Raw genomic sequence first — 14,588 nt, forward strand, 5'->3', positions numbered from 1 at the left:
TCGTCTCCCTTCTTCCTTTCTCTTCAGTCCAAACGTTTTGGTATCCAAGGGTCAGATGATACCTGTGGACCAATCACATACGATGACATAATGTCCAGCCAGCTTCATGGTCAAGCAGCAAGCTTTTGTTCTACTATCGACGGCAAGCAAACCTCCCTGTCTGCTCAGATACTCCTGGAGCCCTGTGTTTCTCTCCTACAATCTTCCCAGGAGATAGCAGCCAGTTTGCAACACAGAATATGTCCTTGGATTAAGTCATCTTGCAGTGCTTAGCACTAATGTTCCTTTGTATCCAAGCTGGTTTCTGATGGTTACAGATGTATTCAGGTCATTGTCTGAAGAATCCATATTGTTGTAAAAGAATGGTTCAGGCTTGTATAGGCCAAGACCAGCAAAGGTGAGATCTTAGGTAAATACCCCTACAATACCTACTAGAATTATTTTTCTTTTTTTAATTTTGTTTCCTTGTGACTGGTTACTAAGTTTGTGTATCAGTTTTAATATGCAGAGATTCTCTTTGTCATTTTCTGTTTATGTTGAAATATATTTATTATATAACAAAAGAGAGGGAACAAAGTACAAACTAAAGTCCAAACAAAAAAACAGCACCACGGGCCTTTAAAATGGAACAAAGTTCTTTAATGAATGAGCCTTGACCCGACACGGGCCGTGTTTCGGTGACTAGCACCTGCGTCAGGGGTCACAGTGATGACGTGGAAAACTTGGGGAATAACTCGAATATTTTCATCTACAATATTCCCCCACGTCTCACGTAGCAAAAGTTATAAAGCACCAAGGCACCTTCACTTTCTGTATCCATTTGGATACAGAAAGTGAAGGTGCCTTGGTGCTTTATAACTTTTGCTACGTGAGACATGGGGGAATATTGTAGATGAAAATATTCAAGTTATTCCCCAAGTTTTCCACGTCATCACTGTGACCCCTGACGCAGGTGCTAGTCACCGAAACACGGCCCGTGTCGGGTCAAGGCTCATTCATTAAAGAACTTTGTTCCATTTTAAAGGCCCGTGGTGCTGTTTTTTTGTTTGAAATATATTTATTGAAATTCAGTTGCTAATCAAATATAAGTTTCAGCTGTGAAAATGGAATACAAAATACAACTGAAACTTTCAAGCAGCAACATCAACGACAAGTTACAGTTCTGCCCCTTCCCCCACCCCAAACCACATCCCCAATATCTTGGACACCCATCCTTTGTCCATCACAAATCCAATCTGTAAAGACAACATGAGTCTCTCACCCAAGATCATCTAATGATATAATATCCTTAAAGGTCCAGATTATTCAGCAACGCCGAACATACCCACATTGTTAATGTACTCAGATAAGGGTTCTAGCTCTTACAAGGTGGAAGAATTTTGTTATTTTTTAAAATCAATGTTAATCTTTCCATCCTGAAAAGTTCATGCAACTGATTTCTTCACTGTAGTAAAGTAGGTGTGGAATTCTGTAACTATTGTAGCAGGATGTGTCACTTAGCAATCGGCAATCTTCAGGATCAATATACCATAAATTTAGTAGAACCTATCTAGACTCACCAATGGTATGAGCATAAGAAAAGCCATACTGGGTCAGACCAATGGTCCATCTAGCCCAGTGTCCTGTTTCCAACAGTGGCCAATCCAAGTCACAAGTACCTGGCATAAACCCAAAGAATAACAACATTCCATCCCAGGGCAAGCAGTGGCTTCCCCCATGTCTATCTCAATAGCAGACTATGGACTTTTCCTCCATGAGCTTGTCCAAACCTTTTTTAAACCCAGATACACTAACCATTGTTACTATATCCTCCAGCAAAGAGTTCCAGAGTGTTAACTAGTCATTGATTGAAAAATATTTCCTCCTATTTGTTTTAAAAGTATTTCCATTTGGAAGGGGAGAGAAGCCAATGGGGCCCAGAAGAGTACAGGGCTCATTTGGGAGATTCATGGGGACTGGGAGGAAGGAGGGGAGAAAATGTTTAAAAGATTGATGAATGATGTTATCACTGTTTGTAAGGTTGGAAGCATCTGGGGCGAATTGTTGTAGACCCCTGATTCTGGTTGTGATACGATGTGTACATCAATAAAAATTGTTGAAACATAAAAGTATTTCCATTTAACTTTCTCGAGTGTCCCCAAGTCTTTGTACTTTTGGAACTAATAAAAAATGTATTTATTTCTACTCGTTCTACACCACTCAGGATTTTGTAGACCTCAATCATATCTCCCCTCATCTGTCTCTTTTCTAAGCTGAAGAGTCCTAATCTCTTTGGCCTTTCCTCATACAGGAGTAGTTCCATCCCCATTAACATTTTGGTCGCTCTTCTTTGAACCTTTTCTAATTCTGCTATATCTTTTTTGAGATGTGGTGACCAGAACTGAATGCAATACTCAAGGTGAGGTAGTACCATGGAGCGATACAGAGGCATTATAGTATTTTCGGTCTTATTTACCATCCCTTTCCTAACAATTCCTAGCATCCTGTTTGCTTTTTTGGACGCCTCCACACTCTGACCAGAAGATTTCAGCGTATTATCTACGACAACACCTAGATCTTTTTCTTGGGTGCTGAAACCTCAAGGTAGACCCAATCTCTCTTTAATTCAGATACACTTTTCGTCTCCACCATTTCCACTAGGAGGCTGTTCCATGAATTTACCACCCTTTATCTGAAGAATTTCCTCAGGTTACTTCTGTTGCATTTAAGTGCGCAACTGAAACACTTAGTCATGGTCATTTACACCAGCCACTGACATGGCGATACACATAAATGTTGACTTATCCCAGTATGTACAGTGCAATCCACTTAAGTGCAAGGGTCTGGGACCAAAGAAATACATGCAGTTAACTGGAGCGTGCACTTAACCGTTGTAACCCAAAGAAGCTTGACATCTGATAAACATATGTACAATACTTTTTATTATACGTACAGTATACAGTCTCTGTTAACTGACGTTAGGCTTACTTGAATTAATCATTCATAGTCCTCTGTACATTCTTGTGTCTGTGAGTTCCATGGACTACTTCTTCCAGACGGTAAAAACTGTCATAGCACTAACATCCAGTGGCCTCCCGCACGGTGTTGAGACTCTCCAGCGCTCTTGCAAAAGTGACAGGAGGTCATTGAATTTCGTCAGCATGTGCCTCACTGCTCATTTGTTTCATCATCAGCCATTGCCTGCGTGTAGGCGCATATCTGGACATCAGTGCTGTCGTCAGCTGTTTGTAGATCATAATCAACAGCTACGTAGTGATTAAACTCCTCTTCAGTAACACCGCCTGGGATTTCAATAGCCTGTTTATCTGACGCGTTTGCAACAGCTGCATCTGTTCCGTCCCTCTCCATATCCCTAACAAAACTCGCCCACTTGTAGCAGTTCACAATGGTTGCCTGTGTAACATGATTCCAGGCTTCTTTCTGCATATGTAGGAAATCCAACAGTGATAGATTACGAGCCAGTTCAATAGCATGTTTATCCTTGCCAGTCTGGTCATCCATAATGCTCATCAGACGACGTAATACAAGAGCCCGATAATGTTGTTTGAAATTAGCTATTATGCCCTGATTCATAGGTTGGATCAGAGAGGTAGTGTTTGGTGGCAGGAAGACCACCTTGATGTTAGACAGCCTGACATCATCACTGTGTGCAGCACAATTATCACAAAGCAACAAAATCTGACGCTTTTGTGCCCGCATTCTATTGTCTAACTTTAGCCACTGCTTTCAAATGTCCCCAGTCATCCATGAATTTGCATTAGCCTCGTATGACACAGGAAGTCACTTAACATTCTTGAAGCAACGGGACTGTTTGCTCTTTCCAATGACAAGTGGTTCCAACTTATCACTCCCATCCATATTGCAGCAAAAGAGGATCGTCAGTCGGTCCTTCAACGTTTTACCTCCTGTAGTTTTGGCTTGTTTGAATGCAAGTGTTCCATCAGGAATCGCTCGCCAGTAGAGACTGTTTTCATCAGCATTGAAAATGTTACGCGGTGCAAACTCGTTCAAGATGGTAGGAAGAACTGAAACAACCCAATTTTCAGCACCAAAGTCATCAGCGTCTTGTTTTTCACCATGCTTTTTCTTGAATTGTATGTTGTTCCTCTCCTTCCATCTTTCCAATCATCCAGCAGTGGCTTTGAATTCAGTTAGTCCAAGACTGTCAGCTAGCTGATTAGCTTTCTCCATAAACAGTGGACCACTGACAGGAAACTCTGCTCCTGACTTGAGAAAACCACCGAAGAAGAGCATCTTCTACTTCCTCAGCTTTTCCCACCCATTTTCGTTTCCAGCGTGGATTTGTATTGTTTTGCCAGTCTTCCAGAAGCTGGTCTTTCTGCTTCAAGATATGTGAAATTTGACTGGGATTGACACCATATTCTTTAGCAATAGATGCTTGACTTTGTTTGTTTTCTAATTTTTTAAGAACTTCTATTCATTCAGCCAGTGTTAAAGTCTTACAGTTGCGTGACAATGACGACTCCAGTGTACACTCTAACAACATTCTTTTGCTTATTCTGCCTGTGGCAGTTAAAGGGGCGGTAAATTTGAAATCTCATTGGTTGTCACGCGCCAATCGGCTTCCATATTCCATGCATGTGCTTATACGGAGTCTTTCCTGCAGAGGAGCAGTCTTAAACCATGCATATAAGCGAATCTTGCACTTATCAGTGGTGTGCAAAACTGAAGTTTGTCCCCATAGAAATTGATGGCGCCAAAAACTGGACCAAAGTACTGCATGCAGTTAAACAGAGCATGCGCTTATCCGATGTGCACTTAAATAAAGTGCACTGTATATATACAATATAGTCTTATTACACAACTGCAGGAACCAAGTATGATTTAAAAAATACTGTTTCTCAAACATACAATTTACCCAAAAATAAGAAAGAAAAGACCTCATAACGACCCAAGCCCACACTTCTTGCTGACTGAAATTCCAGCATTCCATAAATGTGGTTGGTCCATCTATAATCATGGGTCAGAAAAACCTCCCCAAAAAGTTAACATTTAGTGGATCGAAAACACTTTTCAACTTTATTGTACTATTAACATCCACTAAAAAGCAAAAAATTAGACTTAGCTTTATTTAAAGTGCACAGCTGATTTTCCGTTCGGCTGAGGTCTTGACGGAGACCCGTTTCGCAGCGGCTTCTTCTGGAGACTCAGCCAAGGAATGTCTAATGCTGTGCGTTCATGTTATGGCTAGCTTACAGCAATGTTTCACTTAGCAATCAAACAAGCTTTATGCAAAAATAAAGCAGAAACAACCCCTTCCACAATGTCTTCCATTAAGTATATTGAGTTCCTTTGTGGGGGCTGCATCCCAGATTTGGCCACGCTGCACTTCCCATCTGTACGAAATTCCATTTTCTTTACTCGTGTGGGGTGAAATACATATAAAGAAGAATTTTATATTAAAGCTTCTGAAGATTTGAGCTTTCCACCAAAAGGAAGCTACCCTGCAGACTGGTTCTTAAAACTTCTACTGAATAGCTCCCAAAGTCCTGATTTCATTTGTCAGCCACTCCCTGAAGGGGTTCTGAGACAGGATTTCTTTCACTCCTTTTTAGTATCATCCCACCAAACCTATAACTGCCAGGAATGGCCAATACTCAAAAGATGGATTCCCTACAGTCAGCACTGCAACTTGCCAATAAAGTATGCATACAATGTCTTATTTGCTGGTATGAATACCAGTCTCAGGGTTAAAGTTTATAAGTAGCTTTTACTGTATTATATATCTAATAAAATAGTGTCATCTTCCTCCACTAAATGTTGCAACATCTTTAATCCATTAATACCCCAACATCTATAACAAGGTTCAGTGACCCCTGGTAAAAAAATATCTGCATTACCAACTATTGGAAGGTATTTAGAACATTGTGGATCTATTGGTTTAAGCAATACACGTTTTTTACCTCCTGAGGGAGTTTACTTGCCTTAGAGAAACTGATAATGGGTAACTTAGCCTTATCTCTTGTGCATGACAAGGTCATATCACAAAATTCAGATGAGTGTATTATAACTGACATGCAGGACAATATGCTCTTAAATCTAATATGGCCAAACCCTCCATCATTGAGTGCATATGGTGAAGGGTCAGCCTTGACTTCTCTCCCCCCCCCCCCCCCCCCCCACACACACACATAAAAAGCACCTCAATTTGTTATTCTAAATATGCAAATCCTTGGGCTGCAGAATTGGTAAAAGCTGCAAGGGATATCTCCATTTATAATCTTGAGTAGCTGCACCTTACCCCCACAAGGAGACAGGTTTTTAACTGTTTTGATGACATTGTTTGTTTTGTTTAATAGAATTGTAAACTACTATAACACTTTAGTCTTTAGTGATATATCAAATAATAAAATAAAATCGGGTAAATTTTGCCCTTATTTTTTTTACACAAAGATTGAGTCTCCTTTAATTTAATTTTGTGACAAATTTGATAAATTACATGAGATAGATAGTTCTAGATATTTCATCCATCACCCACTCATCTAGGTGTTAATGTGCCCACCCAGGCTCTCAGTCAGACATAGTGCTTCCAGTTTGTCCACATTGATCCACAAATCTGATGTGTCCAACAATCTTTCAAAAGAAAAAGAGGCTAATTTTCAAAGCACATAGACATAAAGTTCCATAGTAACATATGTAACTTTGTAAATCTGTGTACTTTAAAAATGAGCCACCTTAATGTCCTCAGCAGAGAGGTCTAGGATCTGGTAAGCATAGTCAATAGATCTGCAAATAAGGCCAGTTTAATTTCTTGTGAACCCACTGGGATACCACATTTCAGGATCACATAGCAGTTTTAATGCTAAAGGCTAAATACAGTGAACAAAAAGCATCAGGGATAAAGGGCATCCGTCTAGTGACTCAATAATGAAGGGGAAAGATAGGGAACCATTAATGAATACCTGAGCCCAGGGTACTTTATACAACAATCAAATCCAATCTATAATTAGACCTTGAAAGCCAAAACGCTACAGTAATTCCCATAGATGTTATTTTCTGTTTAAATACATAATACATACAAAGTAAAAAGGTGCAAATTAGTTTACAATTGTGATTCTGTTACAACAAATGTGTTCAAAGTCCACTACTGCTCCTTGTAATCCTGGGCAAGTCACTTACTCTCTGTTGCCACAGGCACAAACGTCAGGTATTTTTCTGATTCCAGAGGGTGTATAATCTAAGGGCTTCTTTTACAAAGCCGCACTAGCAATTCCTGTGCGATAAATGAGAGAAAGCCCATTCAATTCCTATGGGCTTCCTCTTGTTTGCCGTGTGGGAATGCTAGCGCAGCTTTGTAAAAGAAGCCTTTAGATTATACACCCTCTGGAAACAGAAAAGTACCTACTATAACTAAATGGAACTCAGCTTCCGCTAAAACCAAAAATGTTCCCTTCCTTATTAAGTTAATTGTATATAACTTCATATCTGCTGCTCCTTCCATTCCTCTGTGGTACTAAGGACAGCAAATGTGAAGCAATACAATACACCCCTTTCAACTGACAAGTTTAGATAACGTGGTCAACTTTATTAAACTACAGTACATACCAACATTTCTTTAAGTCAAGTTTTCTATTAAGTCTGATAAGTTCTTTTTGTACTAAGGCTTCACATTCCTTTTCAGTGTGATGAATAAAGTCTCACAGCATGTAACTGGATTAAGACAATTGGCAGTCCTGAGTCATCGGCGCGGATTGATAACATCACCTGCTTGCATAAATTAGATGCTAGTCACGCCAGTGGGGCACAATTTGCCCCTTTGTATGCAACTTAATTTTTATTAGTAATTTCTGGAGATTGGGGTTTTAGGGATTTGTTTTTTTTTTTTTAATATTTTGTTTTATTTTTCAATTGTTTTTAACATGCACTGGCTACTAATTATGGGTGGCCCTTTTGGGCTTTTCCAATGCTTATTCAGTTACTACTGACTCATTAGCTTTGAAAACACCTGTTTTGTCTACCTCTATTCATAGTTCAAGGCTAAAAAGAGGGTTTAACCCTTTTAATAGATATTTAGTAGATTGCTTCTCACTCCATTTGAACCAAACTGTTATAGCAAATTAGGCCAGCAGGCACACAAGTATTTTGTAAAGGCCATTCCTATTTAAAACCAATTAAGTGCGACTCATCATATGTTGACATGATCTTACGCCAGTCCCATTCAGTTATGCCAATGTTAGATCAGTGGGTGTGATACCACGAAAAAGGGTTGAAGGTGGGCCTGTTAAATAACAGCCAAACAAAGGGGTATAAATGAAAAGAAGTGTTTATTTAATCGAATCCTTGAGGCCTGTTACATCACAGGGCCAGGAACACAAAGTAAAATGCCTCTGTAGTTCAAGAAGCACAGTCTTAAGCAGGCCTCTGGCAGGCCCAGAGTACAGTCTGTGGCTGGTGGGGCTGACACTCCCCAATCATATCCTATAAATCCTTCTTGGTTCTTCTCTGAGTTTTAGGGTCTGGCTCCAGCCAGACAGAGCAAAACTTGCATGTCTCAAATGGGAAACAAAAGTGGCTTACTTCAGCCAGGTCACAATGATTAATAGTGAGTTACAGTGGCGTATGCTAGGGCTTTGATTTTTCCTTCCCTGGGCCTTCCTAACCTCAGTCTGGCCCTGTCCTTTATACTTCCTGGTTCTGACTCCACCCTTTCCAGCTCACTTTCTCCAAGGGGTAAGACTAGTGTCCTTAAGGTGACAGGCTATCTGAGGGGCAGTGTGATATAAATAACCTCACAGTGGGTAACAAAAACTGCTATTGTTACAGGATTTTATTATTTCTCTGGATGTAGGCTTTATGTTCTTAGTTGAAACTTGATTGTCTGAGCAAGATAGTCCTCTTATTCCTCATTTTTGCCCTTTAAGTTATAATGTGTTAGTCTCCTCACTTAAGTAAAACAGGTAAATGGGGGCTTAGCTATTGTGTACGAGTTGTTGTTTTTTTTTTTTTGGTAAACTTACTTTGTAAATTTGTGTGTGTGTTTTCTGAGATAGAATGTATGTGTGCAGACTCCAAGATTAATTGGTATCTTTTTAAAATTCTCTGGGAATATTATTTATCTATCATCCCCCAGGTTAAGGTTAAAAGCCAAGTCTTTGTTGCTGGATCTGATCTCCTAGCTTCTCAGTCACTTTTTGCGGTTAATTATTTTGAGTGATCTAAATTTACACCTGGATGATGATTTTGATTCTACTGTTAGAAATTTGAAGTCTTTTTTTTTTTTTTTTGTACTCTTGGGATTTGACATATCAGATTAAGGGCCCCACTCGTGAGGAGGGGCATACATTAGATTTTCTAAGGGCATATCCCTCCTATTTAATTGATAGTATAAGTTGAACTGTAGTCCCTTGGTCTTACCATTTTCAGTTGAATGCTATACTACATATTTGTCTGTCTAGGTCTTTCTGTAAACAACAATCTAGATCGATTCTATCGAGAGGCAAGATTAATAATGATATTCTATAGGCTTGTTGTTAAAGGATCCTACTACTTTGAAATTTCACTGGGATTCACTATCAAAATCTGTGTTAGATAGGGTAGCTTCACTGATGACTAAGGGCCCGATGCACAAAAGTCCCTGTAAAGCACCGCATGCCATTTTCTATTTCCACCTTGGTAAAAACTACCAAGGTGGAAATTGCTAACAAAAAACAAACAAACTGCATGGACTTTTACTGTGCAGCTTGGGCAGGTCATGTGCATAGCAGTCAGTCACTAAGTGTGGTTGAGCTAAGCACGACATTTCAGGATAGCAAAGCCACTGCTACGTATTGTATGAAAACAGTGTGTAGCTTTTTTCTAAACCTTGGGACACAGCAGCAAGATAGAGACAAAGCAGGGCTGCATATCATGCAGTTGGTGCTGGGGCTACCCTGGTTCATTCTGCTTTCGCCGGGCGAGTTTGTGCCTGCCCACCTTCTGGCCAGCTCCACAGTAAGCCGGGGTTGAAGGTGGTAGATAGGGACAGCAGACAACGGGGCGTCTGAGGATGCTGGCTTGCAGGGGTGCTTTGAGTTCTGCCCAAGGTCTTTGCTAGCTGTGGAGGTTTTCCCTGCAGAGGATGTTGACGTTGTTGGCCTGCAGGGGTGCTTCGAGTTCCTACGTGGGTCATAAGTGGGCCCGATCTGCCACCCTATACCCATTCCCCAGCCCCATACACAAAGCTCTTGTGGCCGACACTCCTGATTGCCTGTTAAAATTCCTTCAGAGAAGGTAGATGTTCCTTTCTCTGCATTGGTCGGAAACAGCTGTGCATTGCTCAGAATGCACATTTGAATTGTAACCAGCTCATTATCATAGTTTTACATACTGTTCTCATTGGCTGCCAACGTGAGTGGACAAGAGCCTGCAGAACTCCTTTGTACATGTCTCGCAGAATATCATTCTCACTATACTGGCTTGGATTGGTCTAAATCTCACACTGCTGCCCCGGTAAGTTTTGTGCATTAGAGTCTAAGAAAGTTCCTATAAGAAAATATGCTCCTTGGTTTACTGCTTGTTTATTGGCTATGAAAAGTAGTTGTCACCACTTAGAAATAATTTGGAGTAAATGCAGATATATTGTTGACAAACTATTTAAGGATGGGTGTATTGCCCGTTGATATGGGTTGAATAGTTTTGAACCCTTTACCTTAGGCAATAGGTTTAGATCTGCCTTTGCTCGCCGGCTTTTGTCCAGTTGCAAATATACCTTTTTTTCATTAAACTAATTGAAACCTTTGTTAGTGGTCTGTTTGCTGTATATCTGGACAGATTTTCATGTCTGCATTTTTGACAATTTGATTTCAGGACTAGTTGGAGAACTGAGACACTGTTGCTTGTTTTAACTTCTCATGGCAAAAAAAGTGTTAAGTCTAAGTAGGCAGTCTATTCTGATTCAGTTTGATGGCAGCTTTTGATGTCATAGACCGTAATTTGTTATTAGAGAATTTAAGTGAGATTGGCCCAACAAGTTCAGATTTCAATTGGTTTTGAGAATGTCTAACTAATCGAAGTTACTGTGTTTGCAAAAATATTGTTTATCAGTTTTGGTCTCTGGGCTGTACAGGGTTCTTCATTGTCCCCATAGCTTTTTAATTTGTTCACATGATCTCTAGGTTCTATTAAGTTGAGCATGGATGAGCTTCTGCTCTCTTATGCAAATATTTGTTATGCTCATGCCTGTAGGTAGGGATCATGCAGATACTGCTAAAATATTATTTTCCAGTATGGACAGCAATGGGCTTTGAGTAATAAGTTCAAGCAGAATGCTAATAAAATTAGAATACTGTAGGGTTTAGAAACCCTAATGTTTATGTCCCTGTGATACTGTGAGCAAGGGTTGAGAGTAGGTCTTCAAATGACAGCCTGCCAAGGTTGTGGAAATAAGGTACATGCTTTATTCAGTAAGCCTGAGGCCTGTTGCGTCACAAGGTTGGGAACAAAAAGGTATGGAGGCATATTTTCAAAGCACTTAGACTTACAAAGTTACATAGTAACCTATGGAACTTTGTATGTCTAAGTACTTTGAAAATGTGCCCCACAGTCTCTAATTCTGAGGAAAAAGGCTTGGTAAGGGCTTGTGGCTGACAAGGCCCAAACACAGTCCATGACCTGTGACTGCCATGCCCCAAAACACAGGCTGTAAAGTTCCTTTCTCAATTTCTCTGGGCCAGCCAGGCCTCAGAACCAGGCTCACAACTATCCAATTGAAAAGGCTGGCTTACCTCAGCTAGGTCATAGTAGCTAGATGTATATAGTGAAGGCGTATGCTGGAGATCACTAATTCCATCCCTGGGCTTCCCCAACTTTTGCCTGGCCCTTCCTTTTATAGTTCCTGACCTTTTAGCTCCACCTCTCCCATCTCACCACCTCTCTGGGCAGAATTAGGTGGTTTAAAGGTGGTTTGAGCTACCTGAGGGACTATTCTTAAGGGTGAGGGTCAGTGTCCTATATACCCCCCTCACAGTCCCTAATACTGTAATATTGCGTTTGGGTAAATATTTTCTTGTTGAGGAAAAATCTAGGATCCTAGGTATTATTGTCAGTTCCTCTTTGACCTTTGAATCCCAAATAAATCATCTGTGGCAGAAAACTTTTTAAAGTGAGAATTACGGCTGGTGAGGTCCTATTTTGATACATCTTCTTTAGCTTTATTGGTTCAGATGTTGATCCTCTCCCACTTAGATGATTGTAATGTTTTATATTTGGGCTTATCATCTAAGTTGTTGAATAAGCTTCAACTTTCAAAATACTTCTACTTGGCTGATTTATAGGATTAAGAAGTTTGACGGTGTTTCTCCATATTTGACAGCATTGCATTGGTTTCCAATACGTAAGCGGGCTATATTTAAATCAGTTTGTTGTTTCAGAATTGCTGGGAAGTTTGGTAAGTGATTTTTCAATGTCAGTCATCTCAATTACAGGAATTATTGCTTTTTTTTTTCATAATTCTAGAGGGGTGAGCTTTTTAAGATTTTTTAATACATTGTTTTCATTTGCAGTAGTTTCCTTGTGGAATTCTGTACCCTCTCTTGTTAGATTGGAGATTAACTATCGGATCTTTTGAAAAGTTGACAACTGATTTTGTTAAATTAGTTTTACTCATTATATGTATTTTATTTTAATTCTATAATGTTAATCTTCCACTTTTTGTAAACCATAGTGAACCTGTGAGGGGATACGGTGGTATAAAAACAATACATTGATAAAATGGCTGTATGTATACTGATTGCTATGTTTTGTTATTTTGCTTTCATAAGTATAAAATGACCAATGCACTGACCTATGAAGTTCCATAGGTTAGCAACCATTTTTGTGTTATTTAATCACAAGATGGGATACAAATGAGCCAGAAGAACACTTCTGTGATTTAATACTGCAAAATATTTTACTTCTATGCAGCTGGGAGAACATGATTTGAAAGAGCTGAATACCTTTAGATGGCAGCAACAGGTTTTTAATGACCACATATGAGAAGTTTCCTTCCCCTTTCCCCTGATGGGGTCCAAGACCTATACCAAAGCTAAAATTGGGAAAAGCCACCTGCTGGAGGCCCCCTTACTTTTTTTTTTGTAAGTAAGGGTGTCCCCCCACTAATCCCATGCTTTCCCCAAAGGGAATAATCTAACAGAAGGAAAATCCCCAATAACTCCTACCCACTACTAGATTCCCCCCTTTGGTATAAGTTGAGAGATAGGAAGAGTCTAGGAGACACCCTTAGTTGCCACCAACCCCCCCCCCCCCCCCCAAAAAAAAAAAAAAAAAAAACCAAATCAGATAGCAGTTCTTAGGGTAGGGAAATGTAATCATCAACATGGGCCATCATGAACTCTGTGTGTGTTGGGGAGGGGTTTGAAGATAATTGCCTCAGAGTTTATAGTTTGAGGGTTATCTTTTTTTGCAAAAAGCAAACCCTTTAATGGCAGCTTTGCTTATTTTTTTATATCACTGTTCATTAATGCAAGATTTAAACTTTAATGTTTGGTGGCTTACATATTATAATTTACAATGGAGAACATATGCCAATCACTTCAATAGGGTTCAGAGAAACACAGAAAAGTGTAGGCAGCTGAAGACCAAATAACACATAAAATGCCAAACTCCTGACATTTTCACACAAAGCACATTTGGGAACCGATTCACTAGTTAGTAGATCTGTGAGATTACGTTCAAGCTTTTTGCACTGTGGTAATGGGAATGTAGATTTCTCAGCCAGGTTCACAAGTTTAATTTGGGCCTCTATAGTTTTAGCAACAGTTGAGGCTGAGGACATTATTTTGCAGCTGCACTTAATGTGGCTCAAGGCCCAGAGATAGCCCCCCCTCACCCCTTCCTTAGGGGAAGGGGAGGGTGGTCTGTCACTGGGCTGGCTTGTAGTTGTCTAGCATTGCTGTATATTCCCTGCCCATATGTTATCCCTCTGTCCTATTAATGGGAGTAGCAACAAAACATGATGTTCAAGTTATTCACAGGATAATGTGCCAAGTGTGGCCACTGGGTTTACAGGCATGTTACAAAGTAGGGGAGAATCAGTTTGGTAAGTAGGTCTACAACCAAGATAAGGATACAAAATTTCTTCATGTATACATATTAGGGAGATCCTGCACGTTTTGCTGAAACATGATGCAGTGACAAATCCTTAACTGTTATCAATAAAGAGTGTTTGGTTTTGGTTTTACTACTAGGTGTTCTGAGGTTTGTCTGTGAAGAGCCAAGATGTTTCCCATTTTTTTCTTCCTTTTGTGTATTCCCACGTGATTCTGATTATCTCCACTTCTGTGGCCTTTGGTTTTGAAAAAAAAACAAACCAGACCTGATGCCTAGGTTTTGCAGCATGGAAAGTTTCTAATTGGGTTTCTGCCAGATACTTGTAACCTGGATTGGCCACAAGCCTAGATGGACCATTGGTCTGACCCAGTATGGCTATTCATATGTTCTTTGTTAAGAGCTGTGAAAACCAAGCAGCACCAGCAGCAGGCCCTCTAATCCTCGACCCTCTGTGTGGGTCGGAACTGGAACCAGGTAAGAGCCACGACCCAGCTCTCCCCCATGACACTTACCCAACTGCAAACCTTAGGGCGATTACGACC

The sequence above is a fragment of the Microcaecilia unicolor genome, chromosome 3 (assembly GCF_901765095.1).
Source record: "Microcaecilia unicolor chromosome 3, aMicUni1.1, whole genome shotgun sequence".
Taxonomy (NCBI): Eukaryota; Metazoa; Chordata; class Amphibia; order Gymnophiona; family Siphonopidae; genus Microcaecilia; species Microcaecilia unicolor.